This window comes from Tiliqua scincoides, chromosome 6 (assembly GCF_035046505.1).
Source record: "Tiliqua scincoides isolate rTilSci1 chromosome 6, rTilSci1.hap2, whole genome shotgun sequence".
Classification (NCBI taxonomy): domain Eukaryota; kingdom Metazoa; phylum Chordata; class Lepidosauria; order Squamata; family Scincidae; genus Tiliqua; species Tiliqua scincoides.
This window is the reverse complement of record NC_089826.1, coordinates 49179255-49204754: the sequence shown is the minus strand read 5'-3', so window position 1 is coordinate 49204754 and position 25500 is coordinate 49179255. Positions and strand designations below refer to the sequence as shown.

The 25500-nt window shown below is 42.0% G+C and overlaps 1 protein-coding gene and 1 pseudogene across 1 annotated transcript in view; one reads left to right on the top strand and one right to left on the bottom strand.

Annotated features, from left to right (window-relative positions):
• Nucleotides 1-25500, top strand: part of FSTL5 (follistatin like 5) — a 426493-nt gene that overhangs the window by 55055 nt on the left and 345938 nt on the right. The gene's annotated exons all lie outside the window — the stretch shown is intronic.
• On the bottom strand, nt 22454-22570 carry LOC136656282 (5S ribosomal RNA; annotated as a pseudogene).

The window sequence follows — 25500 nt, the reverse complement described above, 5'->3', positions numbered from 1 at the left end:
TTCCCTAACTGGTTAGAAATTGCCAAGCTGTGTTCAGATGGCTTTAGTTGCTGGAGAATGAGCTGTAAATGTGAGAATTTTATAAACAATGGATGGCACAGCATTCTTTGATAGTTCTTTCAATATAAAACTAAAACTTTGTAACATCAAAATGTGTTTTAACTACAAATATTTAGAAATAGAAGCATAGTTTGTATTAACTTGTTTGTTGTTTGTTATGTCATAAGTGGATCACTTCACTTACTGAAAACCTCAAGTGTAAACTGGCCACCATGGCCTGCCTTTGAATGGTTCAAATGAAACAGTCTTAATTTTTTTAATATTGGCGGCTTCTCTAATGATCTTGTGTTACGGTGAAACAGTGGGAAGGGATTTAACTGCAATAGTGACCCTAAATTCTGATTAAGGGTAGCCTATATCACAAACCACCATTTGAAAAGAGGATTCTCTTTTAATATGTTCTAATTTAGGTTAACTAGACAATCATGCTTTGGGCTAGTTGAATAGCACAAAGCATACTCTAATCACATTCTGTCTTAATTGTGATAGAGTTTAGCAGTGTCTCTGTAGACAGAGACAACTTGGTCCCCAAAGGCAGTTCAAACATGCCCATTTTGACCTGGGGGGAAGATCCACCTTCCCCAGTTAGAGCACCTAAATTAATTTTGCTTGCGTTATAAGCTTGAATAGGGACCCCTTCTGACATTCTTCTATATCTGAAAAAAAAACTCTTCCTTGTACATGATTGGAAATAGGCTTTGAATGTGCATGCTTTCCCTTCCGCCTTTTATTTTTGTTCACATTTCACATTCCCTTCGCTGTGCCCTTCACTGTGGGGAGAAGTGAACGTATAAGCTGAGAAATCCCATCCTGTCCCATATTCAGCTAACCACAGTTTCTTCAAATACCAGATGTTGCTTCTCGTCGCAGGGAAGAGAGCTTGGGAAGAATGGGGTACAAAGCTAATTTGAGAATAAGATTGATTTCGCATGGCTTCATTAGATAGCCATGACCCTGTCTTCTTTCCTCTGAATTCAGAAATTGTGGTTTTTTCCCCTTGACAAAATATGACTGTGTAAATAGCAGCATTGTAACACCAACTGCCTTATTCATTCGACTCATGGGAACATTATAGTAAGCATATGGCCAGAAGCTGCAGTACCTTTGCAGATACTGCTCAAAATGTTTTCAGTGACTGTGTGATGAAATGTAGGGTATCATTATCCAAAAGCGTGGAACTAAATAACTTACAACCTGGTCATATGTACAACAGAATTCTGTAATTTATTGCCTGGCATTCATGTGCTGACACAAAGGACAGAACACCAAAGATCAGCTTTTGAACAGATTGACGGATAATGATTTCTTGTCAGAAAAGAGAGAGAAGATGGGTAGTGCTGTAGATTGTGCCCAGTGCTACCAGGACATCAGAGATGTTGTCTAATAAGGAACAGTTTTCCCTCAATATCGAAAAACAGGAAAATGCTATAGAGCAGTGTTTCTCAGACTGTGGGTCAGGACTCACTAGGTGGGTTGTGAGCCAATTTCAGGTGGGTTCCCATTCATTTCAATATTTTATTTTTAATATATTAGACTTGATGCTACCATGGTATGCGACTACATTTGGGGAAATGTTATAGATCTGTACTTTTAACAGGCTCCTATGTATATGCTTTTAACAATGATAGTAAATGGGACTTACTCCTGGGTGAGTGTGGGCAGGATTGCAGCCTAGGATTGCTAAAAATTTTCCTGCTTGATGATGTCTCTTGATGACGTCGCTTCCGGTGGGTTTGGACAGATTCTAATTCTAAAAAGTGGGTCCTGGTGCTAAAAGTTTGAGAACCACTGCTTCAGAGCAATGTTCTAGCAGCTAATTCTCACAAGCCCATGAGATTTGAACAAGATCCTTTATCCAACCTCAGTGGGTTATGATCTAATTTTCGTATGTTGGTTTAAACCCACAAAGAAAATGTGTTCTTACCACTTCCTAGGAGTTTGTCTGTGGATCCAGAATGGGTTACTGTGCAATGGTATATACAGTTTCATATGTACACTTACTGAGATGTAAAGCTATTTTTAGTTACATAATTATTGGTAATGTTATGCCAATCAATAGCCTGATGATATTTACCCATGTGAAAATGTTATACATCTCAATTATTCCCTTTCTAGAGCATGAAAATGCCATCTTCAATTTTTTGATGGGGGAAATCTCTCTAGCAGTGATGTTCTGAACTTTTATAAAACGTATAAAATATCCTCCATTGGAGGAAAAATATTTCTCCAATGAGCTCAATAAAAGTTTTTGATTTGAAATGGTTAGCTGAACCACAGGTCCTACCATGTATAACAGCTGAACTGTTGTAATTGTTCCCAGTAGGTGGCAGTAGATTGCATACATTTAGCTAGTCCATTACATCATTGATGTACGCTCAAGCTCTTAATTTGAGTTTTCTTGAAAAATAAAAAAAACAAAAAGTTATGTGACTTTTAAAACAAAAGCATTAGTCTTTGATTAAGACAGTTTAGGCTGAGGTTTCAAGCAAGCTTCCCATCCTCGTATATGGCCCCAGACAAGACTGCAGAATTTGAGATACTGATTGGAGAGAGAATTGATGGCACCACTGTGGAGTTTTGAAGGCTGAATGGCTGGCCTCCACTGTACAAGGATGAAGCCTGAGTTTCCTGCCCCCACCTCCTTTAATCCACTCCAGGGAGATTTCTTTCAGGGAAGCAGATTACTCAGCTGTCGCAATGAACTGGCTTGCTTTCAGAGGCAAACACTATAGACAATATAGAACTGGCTTGCTTTCAGAGGCAAACACTATAGACAATATAGAACAATATAACTGGCTTGCTTTCAGAGGCAGACGCTGTAGAATTTGGGTGTTGGTGCACACACTGCAGAAATTTCTAGCACAAACGTTTACCACCCATTAACAAAACTGATTAGAAATGCTAAATCACTTATTTCTTCAACTGCAAAAAATACATAATGTCTTAATAAGCCAAGTAAGAAGAAGTTGGATGCCACCTTTGAAAACAAGATAACATATTTGACCTCAAGAGTATTAAGAGGTCTTCAGAGGATATAGTGGATGCAAAAACAGAATCCCTTCATCTGTAGTATGACCTTCATGAGTTTCCTGAAGGATCATTTGTAGATCCTAAGACTCAGAATAAGATATTTTGGGATGACTCAGCAGTGCCTTCAGTGCCCATAACCTGCTTTGAGTTTTTAGGGAGAGCAGGATAAAGATCTAATCACTCACTCAATCTATAAAAAATAAATGAAAAATTGCAGGAAAAAAGGAAGTATAAGCATTTGCAGAGCTGTCTAAAACTCAATAGGATAAACAAACACCAGGGGGAAAACAGAAACCATATATCAATCTTTTAATTTTCTTCCACTCTGTGTTATATATTAGTAGATTGTAAAGGCATCCCCACTTATCCATGGGGGTTCAATTCTGGAACCCCCGCAGATAGCTGAAACCATAGATACAGATGAACACCTGTCCCTGTGGTCCCAGGAGGCCACCCACCCCCTCTGGAGGCAAGGGGAACTCCACTCCTCTCGCCTCCAGAGGGGCCTCTTAGCTCAGCAGAGGTTGAGGACGTTTGTCCCTGGTCTCTACTGAGCTCAGACTGAAATCTGTGGTAAAAAAAAAATGCTGTGCTACTTCTGGTTTCACGGAAAAACTGCAGTGACGTTTTTAATGCCTTATAAGGCCCAGAGCTATGCCCCAGAGCTCTGCTCCCCTCGCCTCTGGATGAGGTGCACGCGAGAGTGCACATGCTGGGGGCCCCTGGACCCAATCCATGAATAATCCACAGATACAGAATCTGTGGCTGTGGGCCCCCTTGTATTGTGTCTAATAACTACAACATTCTTGTGAGTTCTCAACTGGGAAAGAAGGAAAGTTTTCACAAGCTGTCTGGAACATTGATGTAACAGTACCTGTGTTAGGGTCAGCCACTCTATAATTTTAGGTAGCCCAGCTTTAGGTACAGAGGGGAGAACTACTTCAAAACTCTTAGCATTAGCTCTCACAGCAAAGCATACCAATCCACTGGCTCTCAGAAACTGTATCTTACAGCCCCATCCTACAGACCTTACTCATTCAAAAACGCCGGTAGCATTGCCTATCTGTATTCCCTTTCTTGTGGCCCCAGGCAAAAGAGCCAATCCACTTTTAAATAATCACTTTCATTTCCCAAACTAGCTGAGTCTTGTTTAAGGCTTCTGGATGTAGACTTAGGGCGAAATCCTATCCTGCGCTGAAACTAGCAAGCCAGGAGGCTTGTGCTGTATCCAGCGCAGGATAGGGCCATAAGCGGCTTAGCCAGAGCCAAGGGGAAATTTTTGCCCTTACCTCTGGGTAAGGGCTGTTGACCCCAACGGGTCTCCTCAGACTTGTGCCACCTCTGGAGGTGGCACAAGTCCAAGGAGAGCAGAGCGGCTTGAAGCTGCTCCATTCTCCCTGGGAATGGGGGTTGGGATCAGGCATAACTGCTGGATCCCAGCCCCGCCTCCCTCTCCCTGCCCTCCCCCCGCCCTTCTCCTCCCCGCCGCCTACCTTTTGTCTTTGCATCGGTTCATCTGAGCCGATGCAAGGTGCTGGGAGGAAGCCAGTGCAGAGGTGCAGAGGCTTCCGTCAGCCTCTGCAAGCCAGTGTTTCTGGGAGTACCGGCATGGCTTCCTCCCAAGGAGGCGCAAACATACACATTGTGAAAGCCTAAGTACACATTAGGATTGCGCCCTTAGTGTACCTTTAGATTCACCCAAGCAAATCAAAACTTGTTTTAAAAGGAATTTGTTTAGAATATTAAAATTGCATTCAGAGAACAAATGCTCTCAAAAATAAAATATACAGCAATAAAAATAACAAGAAGCTCTAACTTATCTACTCAGCTGCTAACAGACTTCCACAGAGTGAGTTTGCAGGCTACATGAATGCAGAGTTCAAAAGTCCATGCTCCTTCTTCAGTCTAGGCCTACTGTCCCTAGAGCCTGAAAGTCAGAGCCTGAAAGTCAGCATTCCAGAGGGTGAAAGGAAGGAGACAGAGAGTGGCCACCAAATCAAACACTCATATGCCTCTTACAACATTGTGCGCAAGGTATCTGGCACGTACACGTCAGGTGACTAGATAGAAAAAATAGAACTTGATTGTCACCTGGGACTTTCAAAAAAGTGCTTCCAAATGTGTAACTCTGCTGGATGTTTCACAGCTGGGTTCAACCACATCCCTTATCTTACCCTGGTGCCTGAGGATAAACACGAAAGAAAGGAACTGCTTCTAACATTTAACCCAGTGGTTCTCAAACCCTCTGGGAGAGTTTGAGAGTCACTAAGTCTTTGTGGAGGTGCGGGAAAGGCAATGAGGGCAGGGGGAAGGCAGCGGTGCAATCCCCAGGATCACTAAGGGGGCTGCAGAGACTGGCATGCACTTACCAGCTCCCGCAGCAGCCTCCTGGGGGTGCGTAGAGCTCTGTGCAGAGCGATCGCGCCTCTCCTCTGCAAAACCAGAAGTGGAGCGCGATCGCTCTGCTTTCTCTTTTTGAAGACTTAGGAGCCCTGTGGAGGATCGTGCAGGGCTTCCCGCACTCCCTGAAGGCTGCTGCAGGGACTGGTAAGTACATGCCAGTCCCTGCAGTCCCTTAGCGAATTGATCCTGTGGATCATGTCGCTGCCTCCCCTACCCCCGTCCCTTAGGGGACCGAGTCCAGGGCCCTCTGGCTGGGGTGTCGTGATGCTGTAGTTTGAGAAGCCCCAATTTAACTCTTTCACCACTTCTCCGAACGCTTAACCCAATCCTATTTCTCTCTACAGTTGAACAAAGGAAGAACATAGGTGTACAGAGGGTACTTGCAAGTAAAAATTTCAGATGATTCATGTAAGTTAGCAAAGTCAAAGCCAAGCTAGCCAGTTCAAAGGGATGCAGAAAGTCCAAAAGTCAGTTTGACCTGTGGAAGCATTTTCCCCATTAGTACCAATAGGAAGAGAAAGCAGTGTTTTAAGGTAAAAAGTTATAGCATGATTCTTCTGATGTATTCATTTTTTGCCCACAGAGTTGTCATCTTTGTATTTCTGTCTTTCATTGTCTCTTCTTATATGACAAATCTGAAAAGGTCTTTTAAAATTCCCATCTTTTATACCCTTGTTTTACTTTTTCCTGGTTTCAAGATAGTGCTGACATTCAAGGTTCCTTTGACAGCAACAATGACCATTCTTTTCTACAGAAGGAACTAGCTACAATTTACACGCAAACATGATCTTAAAACAAAACAAAAACCGATGGCCCAATCTTATCCAGGGCCTATGACAACTGATCTCATGGTATTCTGCAGTTAAAGTGGCATGAAAGGTGTGATGTCATCAGATGCTCCACAGCTACTGAAACATGGCTGGAGGCTCTGTGTACCCAGTAATCCCCCCCCCCCCACCGTGCTGCACCAGAGCAGATATGGTGGCAGTGAGGACGGGTCATGGGCAGTTGAGGAGAGATTTGGGAAAGTTTGGGGAAGGAGACAGATGTGATTCAGGGGTGGAAGGGATGGATCTCCCCCTTTTCCATCCCAGACCCATTCCCTGATTCTTCTTGTTCAGCCAAAGAGGGTCCGAGGAGATCCATTGGTGACTAAGCAGCCTACCAGGACGTAAGTCAAAAATATTTTATCTTGTCTCTTCTCGGCTGTCTGGTCACCGCCTCCCACCCATAGTGTGCAGCGCATGTTTACTTTTAAATATTTGCATGGGGAATAAAGCTTAACAGGATTGTGGTGGGTATTACTTATGTTGACTTATGTTGACTTTTTCCTTATGACCGTAACTCATGACTTAGAGTGCATTCCTTCTTTGATTCTTTGGAGTGCTACTTGTTGCATCACCTCCATAATATATTCTCACCTTCTCAAGCTGTTTAATTGGCATTTGAAACTCAGGTTACCTTGAAATGTCAGTCCAAAGAGTGCTCCCTTTCTCTTTTTGCTTATCCTGTAATTGCAGCAGGGTATATTATACCGATGCTCATGGAAACAATTACTGTATTCAGATGGTGCTCCTAGGCTTCACATAGGGTCAGCTGTTGCATTTCATTATGTACTTAGACCATGTTCCTGTTTACTTCCAAACCACCAGTTTGCCGTTGTTGCACTGGAGCACTAGGACGAGTGTCAGGTCTCATTAATGCTTACATCATAACCAGGAACAGATATTAAAGTGCAGCACAAATTAAAGTCCGATAAAATGCCTGCCGCTAACAATTATGGCGGGGCACTCTTAGATTTCTCATTTCTTTCCAAAGGTCAGATTAATAAAGCTTCATGGCACATTTGCATAAAGGGTGGACCTAGCTGTCTGTTTTTATTATGCTTAAAGCCTAGTGTTTCTACGGAGACTTTGCAAGGATTGAATTCATTCATTCTTGACTAGCAGTCTAAAGGTAATTATTTAGACCCCTTTTCAGGAAGGACACTAATTGGATGACTGCTGTCAGTCACATCCTCCTTCGCTTTTCAATATCTAGGTTCTGTTGATGGCTCGTTCTCCTCTGTTAAATGAAAAGGAAAGTCATAATCTGGGGTTGCTGTTACTCCTTAGAATAAACCATTGACTTTGAACTTCGGTTGCACCCAATCTTAAAACAGAGTTACTCATAGCTGTTTTGGAAAGCTCACGTGAAATGTTTAGATAAAACTCATCCTGCAGAATTACCAGAACAATCCTATGCATGTCTATTCAGAAATAAATGCATTTATATTTACTCCTATAAACACACACAGGAGCTCAGGCTTAGGGGACACTGTGGGTGCAGTCCTAACTGCTTATGTACGAGTACTTTGCAGCACTGGCATAGCAGTGCCAATGGGGCATGTGCTGTATCCTGCAGTTGGGTGTCACTCATGGAGGCCTCTTCAAAGTAAGGGAATGTTTGTTCCCTTACCTCAGAGCTGCATTGCCCTTGTATCAGTGCTGGAAAGCACTGACATAAGGGGTTAGGATTGCACCCTGTGTTGCATAAGACTCCTTTTCCCTGGCCAGCAAGTGTTGAATCCATCTGAATCTTCACTGTCACTTTTTTGACAGCTCTTTATTGGAGCTATCAAGATGTGGTCTTCTCAAATTCAGTGTGTAAACGGTATGTATATTGTAGTTGGAACTATCCTAAGAACAGGATACATAATAATGCCTACTGAGTGACCAGACTTTTGTGAAGTTTTATGTTATATTTATTTTATGTTGTATGTGTTGTTGGGAGGGTTTTTTTTTAACTGCAACCTCAAAACTTGAAATAAATAAATATGGCTAGTTGCAATTTGGTGAACTTGTGCAGTGGCTACTTTTGATCATAATGCAATACTATAGGCTGTGCTAACCACAGTTAACGATACATATCATGGTTTGAGCTTTCAGATGAACAATAGGGCAAACCACAGTTTAGGTTTCTTGTAGACCTTTGTTTCCCATACGCTCAGAATTCAGCTTCAGAAAGTCATTTCTGCATTTGTTCCTGTCCTTTGTCTACAGTTGTCTCGTGAGGGGGCATAAACCCTCACTATGATATGTTAATGGTTTTTTTTAATTCAGACATAAAGCAAAACTTCAGTGAGCAAAAACTGGTTTGCAAACCAACTGTGGTTTCATGCCATGGTTTGTGGACAGACTTGACTTCAGATGTAATGTGAGACCTTGGCTTAGCTAAACAAACCATGGTTTTGTATTGTGTCAGACCTAGCTGGAGTCAGCACAAGACGTCGTAATGCTTACTCGTTAAAATAATTTTTTTTAAATTTACTATGCAGATTCAGGGAAGAGACTCTGATTAGCAACAAACAGCCTAGTGACCTTGAAGCTGAATTACACTTAGGATCACTCCTAAGGAGGAGATTGTAAAAGATCCATTAAAGCCCAAGGAAGATTAAGTGATGTATCAATGAGACTTAGAGCCCAGTCCTATGCATGTCTACTCAGAAGTAAGTCCCATTATGGTCAATGAAGCTTACTCCTAGGAATGTGTGAATAGGGTTACAGCCTTACATCTCTGCCCTCCCCCAATGGACACAATCAAGTTCAAGGTTAAGGATGTTCAAAGCCTATTGCTTTCTATAGAAGTGCTATGTTTAAACTGAAATAAATGAAATTTAAAAGTTCTTAACTTGGGCTGGATAGTGAACTACACACTTGATCTTACTATGCAGCTGTAGGCTTAGATTGGACCTAAAGTTTAGCTACCAGCCTCTGCTTTCTGCTGCATACATAGAAAGTATTTTTTTCCTGAGAGCTTGAATTCACTCATGGAAGTTCGGTTAAATTCAATGGAAACTCTTTCAAAGCAAAAGTACTTAGAACTGCAGCTTGCTGGCAAGCTCCTTGCAATTTACTTGGATGCGACCAACCAGTTGGATGGATCTGGCAATGGGGCTTCCTTTGAAATTCAAAGGTGCTCCAGAATTATTTTGTGGGTTGCAAACCTTCTTCCTAACCATGTGTGAGAGAACTCTATCAGCTGATTTTAGAAGATAGGCTTTTTCTTTATTTATTTCACTCACTAAATGTGTAACATCCACCCCAAGGAATGCAATAAAAAAGTGGCAGAAGAAGAAGCAGTGATCCTCAGTTTCAGGCAGCTAGCCAAGGCAAAACACATATCTGAGGAGGTACAAAAGAACATATATGCACACCAGTGAGGTTGACTATAGTGCAGTGTTTCTCAACCAGTACCGGTGGTGGTGTCCGGTGGTACTTGCAAGATCCCCAGGCCACTGCCACCTGGCAATGAGACCAGCAACTTAATGCGACAAGCAACCAGCAACTCAATGCGGGTAGGAAACTCAGCTTGGTGGGCAGAGCTCCAGCATGTGCTTTTTGCATGCTTGAAAATGCCCTCCCATTGACCCTGAGCCTCTTACTGGTGTTCGTTACATTGCATCTGATCCCCCAATCCGGAAGTAACTGGTGATGCTTGCAAACCATGCATGCTCACTGCCACTGCAGCATGCATGCAGCATGCGGCATGGGAGGAGATGCACAGCATTGGCAATGGACTGTAGTTCAGTGGTAGAACACCTGCTTTGTGTGCAGGGGGCCCCAAGTTTCTATTCCTGTCACCTCCAAATAGATGAAAAAAAACCTGTCTAAAATGAGAAGAGAGGCTAGAAAAATGGCAGAATACAAATACATCATTGCTGATCTGGGTTCAGATAAGATAATTTGAAATTGATGTATGGGGCAACAAGTTTAGAAAGAGGTTTTAAAGAACACTCATAGCTTTGGCTAGGCAGAACAAGACAGAAATCAAAGTAAAAGCTCACTATCATCTATCATATCAAACCACTGCTGAAAATATCCTGGTCCTTGATATAAGTCAGGTGGAGTAGAGAGCCGGGGTGGTGTACTGGTTTAGGAGGTGGACTTAGACCTGGAAGACCCAGGTTTGAATCCCCCTTTAGCCATGAAGCTTCCTGGGTGATCTTGGGCCAGTCATTTTCTCTCAGCGTCACCTACCTCACAGGGTTGTTGTGAAGACAAAAGGAGGGGAGCAGCTGTGTACACCGCCCTGAGCTCTGTGGAGAAAGGGAGGAATAAAAATGTGAATAAATAAATAAGTGCTTCTAGAATAAGGAAGGATAAAGGTTAAAGAAGTCCACTTTACAATTGTATATCCTTACCGCAACAATAGTATAGTGTGAGTTTTTTGCTTGACTCCCAGATGTGGCATGCGGCAGAGCTGAAATAAAATTTCATACGATATAAAATGGAAGAAAAAATCCTTCTGTATGACATATGTTAAGGAGGATCTAATTAGTATACACATTGATTTTCTCCCCATTAAATGAGAAGCTGTAGTTTCATTGCTTTAAGGATAATTGCCCACTAAAACACACTACAAATGGGGGAAACTTATAAAAATAATATTCTGCTATCATAATTCTGATCCCTAGAGGTTTCGTTTATGTAGCTTGCAATATGATCTAATTAGCAATTTGTTGACCTTCTCCCCTTGCAAACAATGAAGAATTCTTGCTTCTACTTATAATTAAGTCATCAAACACCTCCAAAATGAAAGAGGTATGCGTAGGTAGAATTGCAAGAACGTAAATAAAATTGGCAGAACCAGTACGGAACCATAAAACCTGAAGGGAATATGTTTAAGTGTTTCTAATAAAACCTTCCTTACACATGTTCTCCAGAGTTTGGTTTTTTTAACACACTCTAATTCAACTGCAAACATAAGACTTCTAATAGTTTGCTGCAGATGGAAAGGATAGTAAATTGAATATGGTATTAACTTAGCCTTCCTTTAAAAAAAAATTGGGGTGATATATTTAGTTTTTGTTGCAGTATTGCAGTACAAATGAAGTTCATTGCTTTAACTGGTAATATTCATAAATATTATTGAAATTATCCAGCATTTTAGCAAATTTATTTTTTTGTGTCGCTCCTGTAAACTTCCATTATTTCAGCAGGTTGCTAATAATACCAGTCCGTAATTCCTGTGAGTAGAGAGCCTTGAGGAAACGTATGGTGAAAGGTATTTCATTTCTGCAGTGGAAGCTCCTGCAAGATTTCATGGACAAGTGCTTAAGTAATTGAACTTAAAACTATTATAGGACAGTCGCCATATAGCCTTTGATATGCACGAGCGTGATATCAAACCCAACAGTTTACAACAGTCTGACTCATCGATCTTGAGAAATGGGAGTTCAGTGTGCTCATATTTCTCACACCATCCAAAAAAAAAAATCACTGGATTGGGAAGAAAGTCCCATTTATAGGTTGTGTATTCATGATGAATCAACCTGGAAGTTGTTGCTGACTTTTCTTTCCTGTACAATGAGCAGTCCAATTATCAATACAACTCAGCAAAACTTCTTAGGTGTTTTTGTGAAGCTATGCAGGTTGTCCAGGCTGTTAAAAAAAAGCACAATACCAATTTGTAAGCTGATGTGGTTGCATACATTACACTCTCAGGCGGAAGCACTGCCTTTGCATATTTTTGACTCATCCTCCACCTTGTCACTTAAGCTGATCTCAGAGTTGATTTGGCCCTGTCTCGGAGAGTACAAGGGTACCATATTTTTCCCTAATCCCCTGCAAAAGATGATGAGAGCTTTTCAGTGTTGCTTTTGAAAAAGCAGAGCAATCAATCTTACGCTTTGTCAACTAGCCATAGAAAATGTTCTGCTTCTCCTATCGCCAGAATTTTTCAGTGTTCAGAGATCATAAGCATCAGGAAGTGTCCCATAAATCTCCCCTGTAAACAATTTATTGTGGTATGGCTTCTTGGGAAGATGCTTCAGAATTTATAGTTCGGATCTCAAAAACTGGTTGAATAGCAAAGAAAATTGCCCAGACAATATTTGTGGCTTGCAAATTTAGGGTGGATATTAAGGAGAAATTATATGGTTGCACCAGTTCTTGAAATAGTTCTAAAATATGTCTAGAAATTCAAATTGGGCCTGCAGTGGGGAACAGAGGAGAGTCCGAGGACAAGAGCCACACACTGAGATGGCTGAAAGCAGGGCATAACTTTATTGAATACAGTTTCCAAGAATATGGTGTAAAGTGTGCAGGGACACTCAGAATGCTGTTGTCAACTTGAGTACTGACATGTTAACTGTCAGTACTCAAACTGTCAAACTGATGCAGCCTGCCAGGGGCTACAGCATGGAGGAAGAATAGCCTCAGATAGTAAGTTGCATAAGCAACTCATACTGTCTAAAGCAGTGGTTTCCAAACTGGTGGGTTGCGACCCACGACAGGAACTGGAGCATTCCCCCTTAAGGCATCAGACGGCAGCTTGTGATGACAGCAGCGGTGCTGCAGGACTCACAGCACTGCTGTTACCAAGTGTCTTGTTTCTTATCTTGGGGGCAGCATTGACCTCCTGCAGAGTCCTGGAGGCTTGCAGCCCCCTCCAATGTCCTCTGAAGCATCTGTAAGCAGTCCTTCTCTCCAATCAGCAACTACTTTCGTTTTTTGTGCAAAACCAGCTGTCCTCACCCCCTCCCCTGAAAGGACTTACCTAAGTTTGAGAACCACTGATCTATATCTATGCATTCTGGGGTGACAATGGAGGAGCAAAAATCTTGGAAGTGGGTTTTTAAAGCTATCTTTAACCTGAAGAAGCTTGCAACCAGTACGGTTTAACAGCATGGAGGTAGGAAATTGGATTTTGATGCTTTTTTTTCCCCTTGTTAAAAGGCATTTAAAGGTGGACCCCAGTATTAGTGGTGAGTCAAATCAGTGGATGCCAAATCAGTGGATACCAAAGTCACCTGTATTATCAACACTGACTGGCAAGTGGCTCTCTTGAGTTTCAGACAGGACATTTTTCTGCCCTACCTAGAAATGTCAGGGATTAAATGCACATGCATTCAAAGCATGAACTATACCACTGAGCTATGTATCCACACTGGTCCAATAAGTCCTTATGTTAAATTTCTAAAGCCCTTAAGAGCCCCATGGTGGATTGTGAAAAACCTACACCTGCAGAAACCCTTCCCCCAAATTATGGTCTCTGCTCTTTGCCCCCATGTTGGGTCTGATGATATGATGAGCAGAGCAACTTTCTCACTTGAACCAATTAATCTATATATAAAGCACTTTGCTACAAGGAAGGCAAAGCCCTGGATTCATGTGGTTAAATTCTACCCAGATCATTCTGTCAACTATCGATAAACTGGATAGTTTATGGGAACTAAGAATGGAAGGGTGGGAAAGAAGAATGGAAGGATGAAGTAATGGATGATTGGGTTGAGGACTTTGGAGTGTGCACTGATCTTCTTCTGTATTGGGCACCTTTTAAACCCCCAGTTAAAGCAGCTTGTGGACCAACCAAATCAAGGAATGGGGCATCGCAAGTGACATGGCCAGCAAAGGTCTTCAGTTGGGCTGCCAGAAGCTGCACCATCCAACATTTCCAACATCCCATATGTCCTTCTCTCTGTGTTGGGCAGAAGCAGTGGCCCTGCCGGTGTGAAAGCTGGATGGGATTAATTTTTCATTTTGACCACATCTGGGTGGTAGGATCACTAGAATAGTTTTACTTGGGGGGGGGGGGATGTCAAACTTTTGAAAAGTTGCCCAAGCCTCAAATTTCTCAGTGATTTTCAACCACTGTGCCATGGCACATTGGTGTGCTGTGAATGGTCTGCAAGTGTGCCAGAGGAATTTAGGGGAGGGTAATGTATTAGTAGGGCCATTGGGGGATGTGAGCCCCTGGCTGGCAGTACAGTGTGCCTTGTTAATTGTAAAGAACTAGTGGTGTTCCTCAACAATTTTAGCACCGTCTTTGTGTACCATGAGATGAAAAAGGTTGAAAAGTGCTGCTCTAGGTTCTACTTATACTTCTGTCCCAGGAAGGAGAGGAATTGGAAATATTTGGGAATTCTTGGTCTAGTTCTCTCTTCTGGGCACAGGTACTCTCACAAATACATGGAATTTTGCCTGAAAAGTTGTTTTTCCCATTGGCTATGTGTACAAAGGGAATCATGGCAAAGTGTCCTTTCTATAAGTCTGGATGAGACCATTTGCATGGAGAGGAGTTCTTGGGTTATACTGCAGCTCATATAGGGCTTTAACTGGGCTGATATTTCTGCAGTAGACATGAAAGTCCTGAAAACCTGCAGAATAAGTATTGCTGTCTGCATTTCTGCCTAAAATGTAAACATTTCAACTTTCCTTTTAAACACTGAAGTTTTCCTCTAATGGCTGCTGATGTCTTCTGAAAGGTAATAAATAATGGGGAATCTTCTGTGCCTTCAGCCTTGGCTGTTGTTTTGGAGATGTACAGTAAATGCACTTGTGAGCTGAATCGCATTTCTCTAGATTTTCCGCTGACAGCTCTGAAATCTTTACCGTCATAATAGCTATGGTACTGTCTCGTTCCACCTTTGTGAAACATGCTATAAGATAGGAAATGCAGCTGATAGCAGGCAGGCTTGAGTGGTGACTGTTTAAAATGTTAAATGCTTGAAGGCATTTGCATGAACTGGTATATTTGCTGTCTGTATTGATCAGAGAGCAGAGGCTTTGGTGACCTTTTAATCATCGTCTTTACCTATTCGAGAGGAAGAAAGTTCTTGTGCTCTGGTTTGTGGCTCTGAGCAGGCAGTTGCAACCTGCCGCTCTACGTAGTCTTGCATCTCTGGAGAGGCATTATGAAACATGAAGTCTGTTTACTTTCTTTCGAGCCTTTTCTTGTACTGACAGAGACTGCCCTTTTCCAGATGTCTACTTCATTCTTCCAATTGTGGCAACTCTTTAAAGGTTAGGAGAATCATAAATGCAAGCAGACACTTGCTAGCCACTTCTGGTATGAAGGTCAGTGCTTCTTCTCACAAGGGGATCACATTCTCCCATCAGACCTGTTAGCAATCTGATTGGGTTCCTAGTAGAAAAAGTCAATATTTGCATTCTGTTGAATATGCATGTGCCCCTCAGTATTATTAGGGGAGAAACGGGCTACTTGATATCTGTACTTGTATGATTATCTTGTTTGCATTCATGAGATGCTGTCTGCAAATCCTCTAATGATCCAAAGACAACAGTGTATGAGGTTATTTCATTATTAGAATTAACTGAATTAAAAAGGTTCAGATGTTTCTGTAGCTGAATTTTTGCTAAGGTAAGTGGTAGGGCAGTGAGAATGAATATGCCAAGGAAAGTGTTTTGCTCAAAGCATAAAGTACCCTGTAGATTTTTTTTTTCTTCCAAAGGGTGCTTATTACAGAACTTGTAAAATAATCTCCCTATTAATTCAACTGCAAAAAAATTGACTATGGTACTTTTTTATCTGATTATATACATATATGCCCCGGTATCCACAGATCGTTATCCATGTTCCCCGCACCCCATTGCCTTTGTTTATGTTGATTACATTCCCCCAAAGTGATAAGGTGTCTTGCTTGAACAAATGCTATAAGCAAAAACCATATAAAGAGACAAGCAGGCAGACAGCCTAGAACAGGGGTGTCAAACTTGTTTCATACCAAGGGCCGAATAGCATTCATGATGCCTGCTGAGGGCCGGAAGTGATGTCATTAGGCAAGAAGTAATGTCATTAAACAGGTCATAACCAGAAATAAGCACTTTTTCTCACTTAGTAACTCATTAGCTGTAAATGACAAAGAGAAAATACACAAATTTGATCATATTTCAAGACATGGGAGAGCCCAATTTTCATATGTGCTGCCCTTTTAGCAGGAGCACCTCAGCACTACTTAGCAGCTAAGAACCTGAGGGCTGGATAAAAAGCTTCTATGGGCCGCATCCGGCCTCCGGGCCTTATGTTTGACACCCCTGGCCTAGAAGGAAGTATAGGAGCAAAAAGGAAGCAGGAAATTAACGTTCTCTGTTAGTCTCCCTTCTAGGCTGCTTGCCTGTTCATCTTGCTATAAAATTTTTGCTTATAGCATTTGCTTAAGAAAGACACCTTATCACTTTGGGGGAATGTAATCAACATTAACAAAGGTAATGGGCCGTGGAAATAGGATTTCCCCTTATCCGTGGTTTCCAGTATCCATGGATGCCAGGAATGTATTCCTCAGTGGATACTGGGAGAGTTTCTATACCACTCTCTTCCCCTCCACCTCTGCTTTTCTGCTTCATTCTTCTCTTGCTTTTTATATTGAAGAAGCATGAAAGGAAGTTGAGCAGCAGAAATGAACAGAGCACATATACAAGGAGCTGCCTTATACTGGATCATATCATTTGTCTGTCTGGTTCAGCATCTTTTACACTGAGGGACAGTAATTCTTCAGGGTTTTACAGAGGAATGTTTCCTACCCTTCCAGGAGATTCTAGGGATTGAACTGGAGATCTTCTGCATACAAAGCATGTGCTCTTTCTCCAAGCTACAGCCCTATCTCCAACTGCAAGAAGCAACCTCCCCTCTGGAGACAAAGGGAGTGAATTTGTCTCACATGCCCAAGGAGGCGTTCCAGGAGAATGGGTGGAATTTTGTATTTCTCTCCCTTCTAGGACCAAAGTCCAGAAGCTCTCCATTTCTCTGGAATGCTCCTGTGGGCTTCAGGGGAAGTGCCCATAGGGAAACTTGGAGGATCAAGCACTTCTGAGGAAGAGAGTCCTCTGTATTAGATGCAGTGCCTGATGGGTAGTACATCCCCATGTCTTCAAGGCATGTGCATTATACTCACCCTTTTACAGTGTGCCTGTGTTTGTGCTGTGTGTCTACAAATTCCTGTGAATGTGAGCCCTAGGGAACAGAAGATGAAAAAATGCCTGGGAAAAGTAAAAAAAACAAAAAAACAGGTGAAATCTAAGAGAGTTGCTCATGGTGTTCTCTTTAAATAAAGGGAGCCTTTTGAACTTCTCATGTGCAGATGTGGAGTTGGGGGGCAGAGTGAGTGCTTACACAGCACATTGTGGAGCGTGCCATACTTACCACTCTGCCCCCCTCTAGGTCCACTTCTGCTCATATGTTCTCTCATTCTCACCCTTCCCTTGACTTCCTGGCTTTCACTCAATGACCACCCATTGTTCAATAAGTGGCATGTAAATGGCCAAGAAAAAGTGTCAACCTTTTCATGAAAGCTTCTCTGCATGGCCACCTAGAAATTATCTTAGTTGACCTAGGCAAGTTGATAGTTACACGACTAAACAAAATATGTAGATTCAGATTCAGGAACCTTTACTGGCATTACATAAAACCATACCGTCTTAATAAACCACAGGTGTACTAAACCCCTAGCACTTGTTTAGGTTACCCCCAACAAACTCAATCAGGATTGGCAGGATTGTACAATTGCACTGCATCTTTGCAGAATTAAATGAAGATATTTTGCTACCTGTCGTGTACATGCCTTGTCTGTCCCTCGTAGAAGATAACACAGCACCCTGGCATCTGTCCCACAAGGGGGGGACGGACGTAGCAGGCTAAGTAACTGCCTACATAAATCATCTTAAAAGCATCTTAAAAGCATATGAAAAAGGGATTCAATATCCAAGGAATTACACCCACACACTATTGCCTGCATATCCAGACCACTGTATCTACCCAACGTAAGATTGGACAGAACAGTGTTGCATCACGCAGGGAAAAAGCTCTCTGTAACCAGAGAATATAAATAAGCAGGCCATTTGTCTAAAACTGGAGAAAGTGACAGTTGAAAAGGAGAGCAGGTTGTACACACAACGGCATGGAGCTTCTGCCGTATTATATCTTCTAACCGAGTCTTTAAAGTTTTAAAGGCCAACAAAGGGGAAAGGGTTTCCAGCAAATCTGCTGAAAGACCCATAACCTGCACCTTCTTAAGAAACAATACTAAACCTGATGAAAAGGTTGTGTCGGTGAAAAGCAGAACATCCTGCTCAGATGCAAAATAGACCTTCAACCAGAATTTACTGAAGCATATCCAAGCTATTGTTTCTAGTTTATGTTTAACTGCACATTACTGCATATGAAACAATGCAGGCAAGGCAAATATTCTATATAGATTATTTCTATATATTTCTGTGTAGAAACCTCACCTGGATCCTCTCTATGTACGCACAAAATGCAGACATCCAAATGGGAATTCCATATAGAATTTGGGCCTTGACCTTGGCATTAAAAATGTGAAAGCGAATGAGATATATGAGTTACCCCATGCATAAAAAAAAGAACAAAAACCTGTGAGAACAATCTGGTAGCTTGGACTTCACATAAGCCTATAGTGGAATAGGATTTCCAGATAATTGAATTCCTTGACTTGAGAGATTACCATAAAGGACCGAGCTCAGGGCCTCCATGTTCTACCCATAAATTTGAACTTCTCAAAATTTAGTTGAAGTTTATTCTGTGCAAAGTAAGCAAGACAGGCTTGAACTAAGTGCCGTAGGCCAATTCTTGATTGAGAGAGTATTACCATATAAAGCAGCAAAGGGATATTTAAACAGCCCAGTTTGGGGTAGAGTATTTAGAGTAAAAGTTCACACATTGATTATGCCCTTTTTCTTTATTCACAGGAATTGTCTACTCATGTGAATAGTGTAATGTTTTAGAGCTCATTGATCTTAGCCTTGGCATCTCTCATAATCTGCAGAATATACTTAGTGGCTTTCGGAAATTACAGAAGTTACTGTGAACGAGGCCCATGTGTGCCATTCATCATGCTGCTGTTATTAGCAGATCAACCTTGGGAATAGTGAAAAGAATGGCAAAATTTTGCAGGTGGCATTGGTTCATAGCGTTCAAGGAAATTCAGGAATGTTTTTCCCTTGGGGATTATTTTGCCTTCTTTGCTCATTTCATTTGCTGATCATTGCTCAGTGAACACACACACACACACACACCCCTTTCTTTATTTTTCAGTTTTTCACTCTACAGGGGAGAGTGGCAACAACACCCGATCTTGTCCCCCACAGTGCGCAGTAACCCAAAACCACGTACTTTAGGCGCAATGTGCACTACACCAAGCTGGATGTCGCTCCCACTCCTGAGACTGCTGGATTCCCCAGCTGCACTGGGTATAGTAGCCTACTTGGCCCAGAGGCTCCTTGCACAGCGACGGCCTAGGGAGAGCTTTGCAGCAAACTGCTGTGAAAAGATGCAAAGTGCCACTGCATTAGGGCCATCTCCCCATATGCTTCAAGCCGCTGTGCCTCCCAGCCAGGCAGTCATGTATGTCAGTCATTTCTGATGTGGAGGAGGTGGCGGGAAGATCCTGCTGCCACTGCAAACTGCTGAGAGTGAACTACATGGGGCTAAAAATAGCCTGAACACAACTTTTGCCTTCTGATTCAACAGAGATCTGGAGAGAGCTCCTTCTCCATCAGATCGTGTGTCCCAGCTGGCTTCAGAGCTTGCATTCGGAAACCAGATCAGGATGTCCCACCCTCAGCTGCCCAGACTGCCCAATCTGCTCGCACGGAGCCTAACGGTTGCCTCGTGAGGGGCAGACCCAGGGCCAACTGCAGTGGTGCGTTGTTGGTGCTACTGTGCTTCTGTAACATAATAAGACACCTGGGTTGTCATTCAGGCTGCTCTCCCACGATGGTGCCACAACTCGTTATAAATTCCAATTTAGCTACATAATGCCTGTTGGACATTTTCCTATTGTAGGACTTTGAAATCTGTAGCAGAATGATTTTGGGGATTAAAATGTTCCCAGATTAGTTTATGGATGTTGCCATTTCTGATGTCAGATTTGTGTCCATTTATTATGTTGCTTAGAGAAAGGCGTGTTTGTCCTATGCAAAGAGAGGAAGTGCAGTTACTAGCAAACACCACTTTGGGTTTTTAGAAAAGTAGTAAAGAAATCCTTTAAATAGATATCACTTTGGAGGATGAACCAGTGAACAAGCCCCTAATAATGTGACATTAATTGGTCCTATAATGGTGTTGCCTGAGTAGATGTGGGGATACAGGTGCTGGTGTGGCTTGTGGCAGGATCTGGTCCCTGTGTTGCTGTTATATAGTTTGTCTTTGCTGGTAAATAGTCCTCTGAGATTGTCTGCAAGCAAGAGTAGGCCTATCACCCAAGGCTTATGAGAGAGAAATGTAATGGCCAGTGGACTGGAGTCAATTGATTTAACATTGGAGTGGTTTTAAGGGGAGTTGAAAGTGACAACTAGTGCTGTCCTGTCATATTCCCATTTGAGTCTGAACCATGGACTCTTTACCACATTACAGAGTTATAGTCCAATTCTGCCCAACTTTCCAGAGATGATGCAGCCTCAATACAGCTCTGAGATAAGGGAACTAACCTTCCCTTGCCTTGAGGAGGCCACTGTGATTGCCCCCCAATGGCAGAATGCAGTGCACACCCTTTTGGCGTGGCTGCATCGGCACTGGAATATTGGTTAGGATTGGGCTGTTAATTGACTTTGCATGGCTATGAGGTCAGGGCTGATCCCAGACCTCTTGGCTCCAGAGGCAATGTGCCAAATGCTGCTCCCTCCCTTACCAGGTGATGCACCAGCCTCTGCTCCTTCCAATGGAGGCCAGTGGGAGGGCAGAAGCAAATACCCCAGCCAATCTGCTGCCTGATGCGACCGTTTCAGCTGGCCTCATGTATGGGCCGGCCCATTGTAAGGTTATCACTGATTGTGAATTGTCATTGTGATTATTTTGCATAATGTTAATCTTGTTACATATCAGCCTTGTTTCATTTCCTTTTGCTAATCTTTTGTACTGTTTTCATGTTTGTTCTCCTACAGTTGTGTGTGCGCCTACATACACAACTGACTGTTGAGGATTTACCTTCATGCATCTGAGGAAGTGTAGAGTAGTCCACCAAAAGCTTGCGCTGAAATTAATTTATAAGCCTTTAAGGTGCCCTGTGGCACCTTAGAAATTTTAATCTTAAATCAGTTTTCTTAAAGGAATTTGCATCTAGTGCATAAGTAGATTCATGTGTGACTTTCTTTGTAATGGAAGCTAGGATGAAGTTTCAGTTTATTCTGATGTTAATGTCCTGTTTTCGACTTGTGGAAATAAAAAAAAATCCAATTTATAAAAACCAGACTCTATCAATCTTTTCCAGACTTTTTGGGTTCAGAGAACTCAAGTTGACAACCAGCTGTCCAACTGATCTACCTATGCATCTTCAAGAAGCTTAAGTACTGCTGTTGTATTCAGAATTCCTACCAGGGTAGATTGATTTAAATTACAAAGAAAAGAAAGAGCAATTTATGTGAACTTTTTCTGTTTGTAATTTCTGTTATTTCAGGAACAAAAGTGTATGCTAATTGATTGCTGAAAATTGAAACCTCCTGGTCTGCAACTAGATGGAACCTTTAATAATTCCATTATGAGGTCAGAATCTTGATCTACCTTAACAGTCGCTACTTGGAAAAAGTTAATTTCAAAAAAGTTAGTTCTCATCTATACTTTTTAAGAATAAAAACTGTGAAGATATACACTAAATGATTTCTCCTTTCTTTAGCTATCTCGTCCACAGGATTGAAGTAATGTGTTTCTGTATTATAATTTAAAATGCTTATTGCAGTTTCTTTCTAAAATATAGGCTGTAGTAAATAAAAAGAACAATAAATTATTTTGAATGTCAGTGTTATGCTGTGGAGGAAAGGTGGAAGAGGTTATCTATGTGACTCTCAAATGAAAATAAGAACTTTTTAATTTAACCATAGTATTTTAAAGACAATCTGTTTAAAACTGTCACTACAGCAAAGAAAGAAAATAAGCACTTTTAAATCAGTGTTATTTCTGAAGGAAGGAGAATGTCAGAAATAGGCAATTATTCAGTGTTAAAGAAAAATTCTGATACTTTATCACCCCAAAATGCAAGAAGTACAGGTGGTTGTTACTTGCATATAAAGCAGATGCATTTATTTTTATTACCATTTTGATTTGGCAGTCATGCCAGGTTTTCCTAAACAAGGGTTCATGCTGGAATTGACAAATCAAGTATTCCTAAATCTGTCTTCTAAATTGCATTGTTAATGGTTGGCAACCTTCAGTCTCGAAAGACTATGGTATAAGCCTACAGCACCTGGTATTCCCAAGCGGTCTTCCATCCAAGTACTAACCAGGCCTGACCCTGCTTAGCTTCCGAGATCAGATGAGATCGGGCATGTGCAGGGTAACAGTTGTGAGTTCTTGATAATTTGGCTTCTCTTTCCTTGCCCTTCACTTTGAAACTTTACGGAAGCTACAGAATTTGACACTTGGCCCTTTGGTTAACACAAGGTTGGAGTAATGTGGTTTCTGTAAGAGGCTGTTGTGGAAAAAGTGAAAAGAAAGGACTTGGAAGCCAAAGTCCTTAAGCCCCTTAGGTAACATTTAGCACCAATTTTGTGGTTTGCCTAGATTTCTATTAGATCAACAGTGTGACTGTAGGGCAATTTCCAAAGCATTAGAACAGGGGGTCTCCAAATCCCGGCCCAGGGGCCAGAAGCGGCCCGATGAGAGCCTCTATCTGGCCCATGGCCAGCATTTGATTCACTGAGAGCTTCTGACCCAGTTAACCAAACACAACCAGAGTTGTGCTTGTGGGATGGGGGAATGGGGGTTCATTTAATGCTTTATTTCTTGGGCTGTGTTGGTGCTTGGAGAAATCCTGGGTATTTGAGCCCATTCATTCATTCATTCATTCATTCATTCATTCATCTAAGTTCTATCTCTAATGTATTTATTTATATTTTATATTTAATTTTTTTTTCTGTGACATTGTGCCAGATATTTGATGCGGCCTTTCTGCCGAAAAGTTTAGAGACCCTGCATTAGAGGAAGATACTCTGAAAGATAATTATGCTTCATTTTTGGAAGAAAGCTGACAAGTTTGTCTGCCTTCTGGACTTACTGGCTTTGTTAAGAGATGCCTGCAAGCCCTTTGTTTTCTGCTATAGAGCAAACCATTATCCATTATAGAACCTCATTTATATAAACACCCTTATTTAAGTAAGTCATATATTTCCTTCAGCCTTCAGTTTGTAACAAGTTAATACCTGATCTGCCCCTTGTTGTGCTCCAGGGTTCTGCCCCAGTCATTGTTTATATTTGTGTTTCACTCATTTCCAGAACAACTGGACACTTCTTCCTTACCACCTGCTTGCAGGTAGATGGTCTAATTTGTACTGCTGCTAAGCTTACCACTCTACTTGCTTCTCCTGAATCCATGTGTTCTTTTGGTGTTCACAAGTGTAAAATTAGAAACATTTATGCTCTGTGTGTGAAAGTTGGATGGTCTAAACCTTTCACAGTGTTGTCGAATGTTTAGGAATGTTATGTTACTAGCTCAGGATACACAGAAGTCAAAAGAAGCAGAAAAGCTGATGAGTCATTTCTTCTAAAATCATTGTACAGTTCTCGTTGTGTCCCTTTTTTGATTACCTGTAAAGTGATACACTTTTCCTTTGTATATCTGAAAAAAATAGAAATATAATACCTGAAATATTATTGCAGTTTGGTTTGCAAAGCAAGAAGTTTATAGGCATCAGAAGATGAAATGGTTCTCCATGGAAATCATTGTAAAACAAACTGGTTTTCCAATTGTTTATACACAAAAATGTGGTTTCCCGTAAATCAACCACCAATTTCCCATCTCTTAGGAAGCAGACCTTCCCAAAAAATCACTATCATACTTATCACAGCTGGTGACCACTAATTTGAGTACTAATTAAGTACTCTACTACTTATTGACCACTAATTTGAGTACTAATTTGAGGAACTAATTTGAGTACTAAGTCAAACCACTCAGGGCCCAATCCCATCCAACTTTCAAGTGCTGGTGCAGCCGCAATGCAGCACCAAGGTAAAGGAACAAACATTCCCTTACCTTGAGGGGCCTCTGAGACTGCCTCCCTACTGCAGGATGCAGCACATACCCCATTGGTACAGCTATATCAGTGCTGGAAGGATGGATAGGATTGGGCTCTCACTCATTTGACAGTGTAGATCAGGGAATTCTGCTTGTTCACTATCAAGAAGGTGACTAACAACTGTGTATCACCAGTTTCTTTTGATAATTAATTGGGAGATTCACCTTGCACTTGGATCTCCAAATAGGGAAGATAGGCTTGCACATCATAGACAATTGGTTGCCTCAGTTACTAGAACAAATGTGCTATTATATCAATGACAGCTACATGTACTATTTCGGATGTATCATGGGAAACAAGAAGTGCAAATCATCCCCCTTTTAAAAGTCAAGTTATCCAAATATCCTCTGAATATGCAGTCTCATTTTAAGACGTGGCTGTAAATTTCAGATCTCCTGGGCAGGGTGGTGGGATTTGTTCTTCCTGTAGTACAATATTTACCACTCCCTGGTGTGCAGCAGAGTGAAACTGCAAACAAAGCGACTGTATCACACGAAAAAGGAAGGAAGACCTCGCATTGATACCAGCAAGACCCGGGATCAGAGAAAAGTGGAGGAATTTGCACAAGCGCTTGAGGAATCTCTTCCAGGCCCGGCCGACGCAAACGCATCCAACAGATGGGAACATTTCAAGAATACCGTTTACAACACCGCCTTGTCCATATTTGGCAAGAAGACCAACAAGGCGGCAGACTGGTTTGAAGCCCACTCTGAGGAGTTGACACCAGTCATTGAGGAAAAGAGGAGAGCTCAAGCAGCATACAAGGCCTGTCCCAGTGAGCACAACCTGCAGGTCCTCCGAACTGCTCGCAGCAAAGTCCAACAGACTGCCAGGAGATGTGCTAACGACTACTGGCTCCAGCTCTGTTCCGAGATACAGATAGCAGCTGACACGGGCAACATCAAGGGGATGTATGATGGTATCAAGCAGGCCCTAGGTCCAACACAGAGGAAAATTGCCCCTCTGAAGTCTGCCACAGGCGAGGTCATCCAGGATCGGGCGCAGCAGATGGAACGCTGGGTGCAGCACTACTCTGAGCTATATTCCAGAGAAAATGTAGTCACCGAAGAAGCACTGAACAACATTGAGTGCCTGCCTGTGCTGGAAGAGCTTGACAGTGAACCAACCCTAGAAGAACTTCACGTGGCCCTGGACTCCCTTGCCTTTGGCAAGGCACCTGGAAAAGACAGCATCCCTGCTGAAGTCC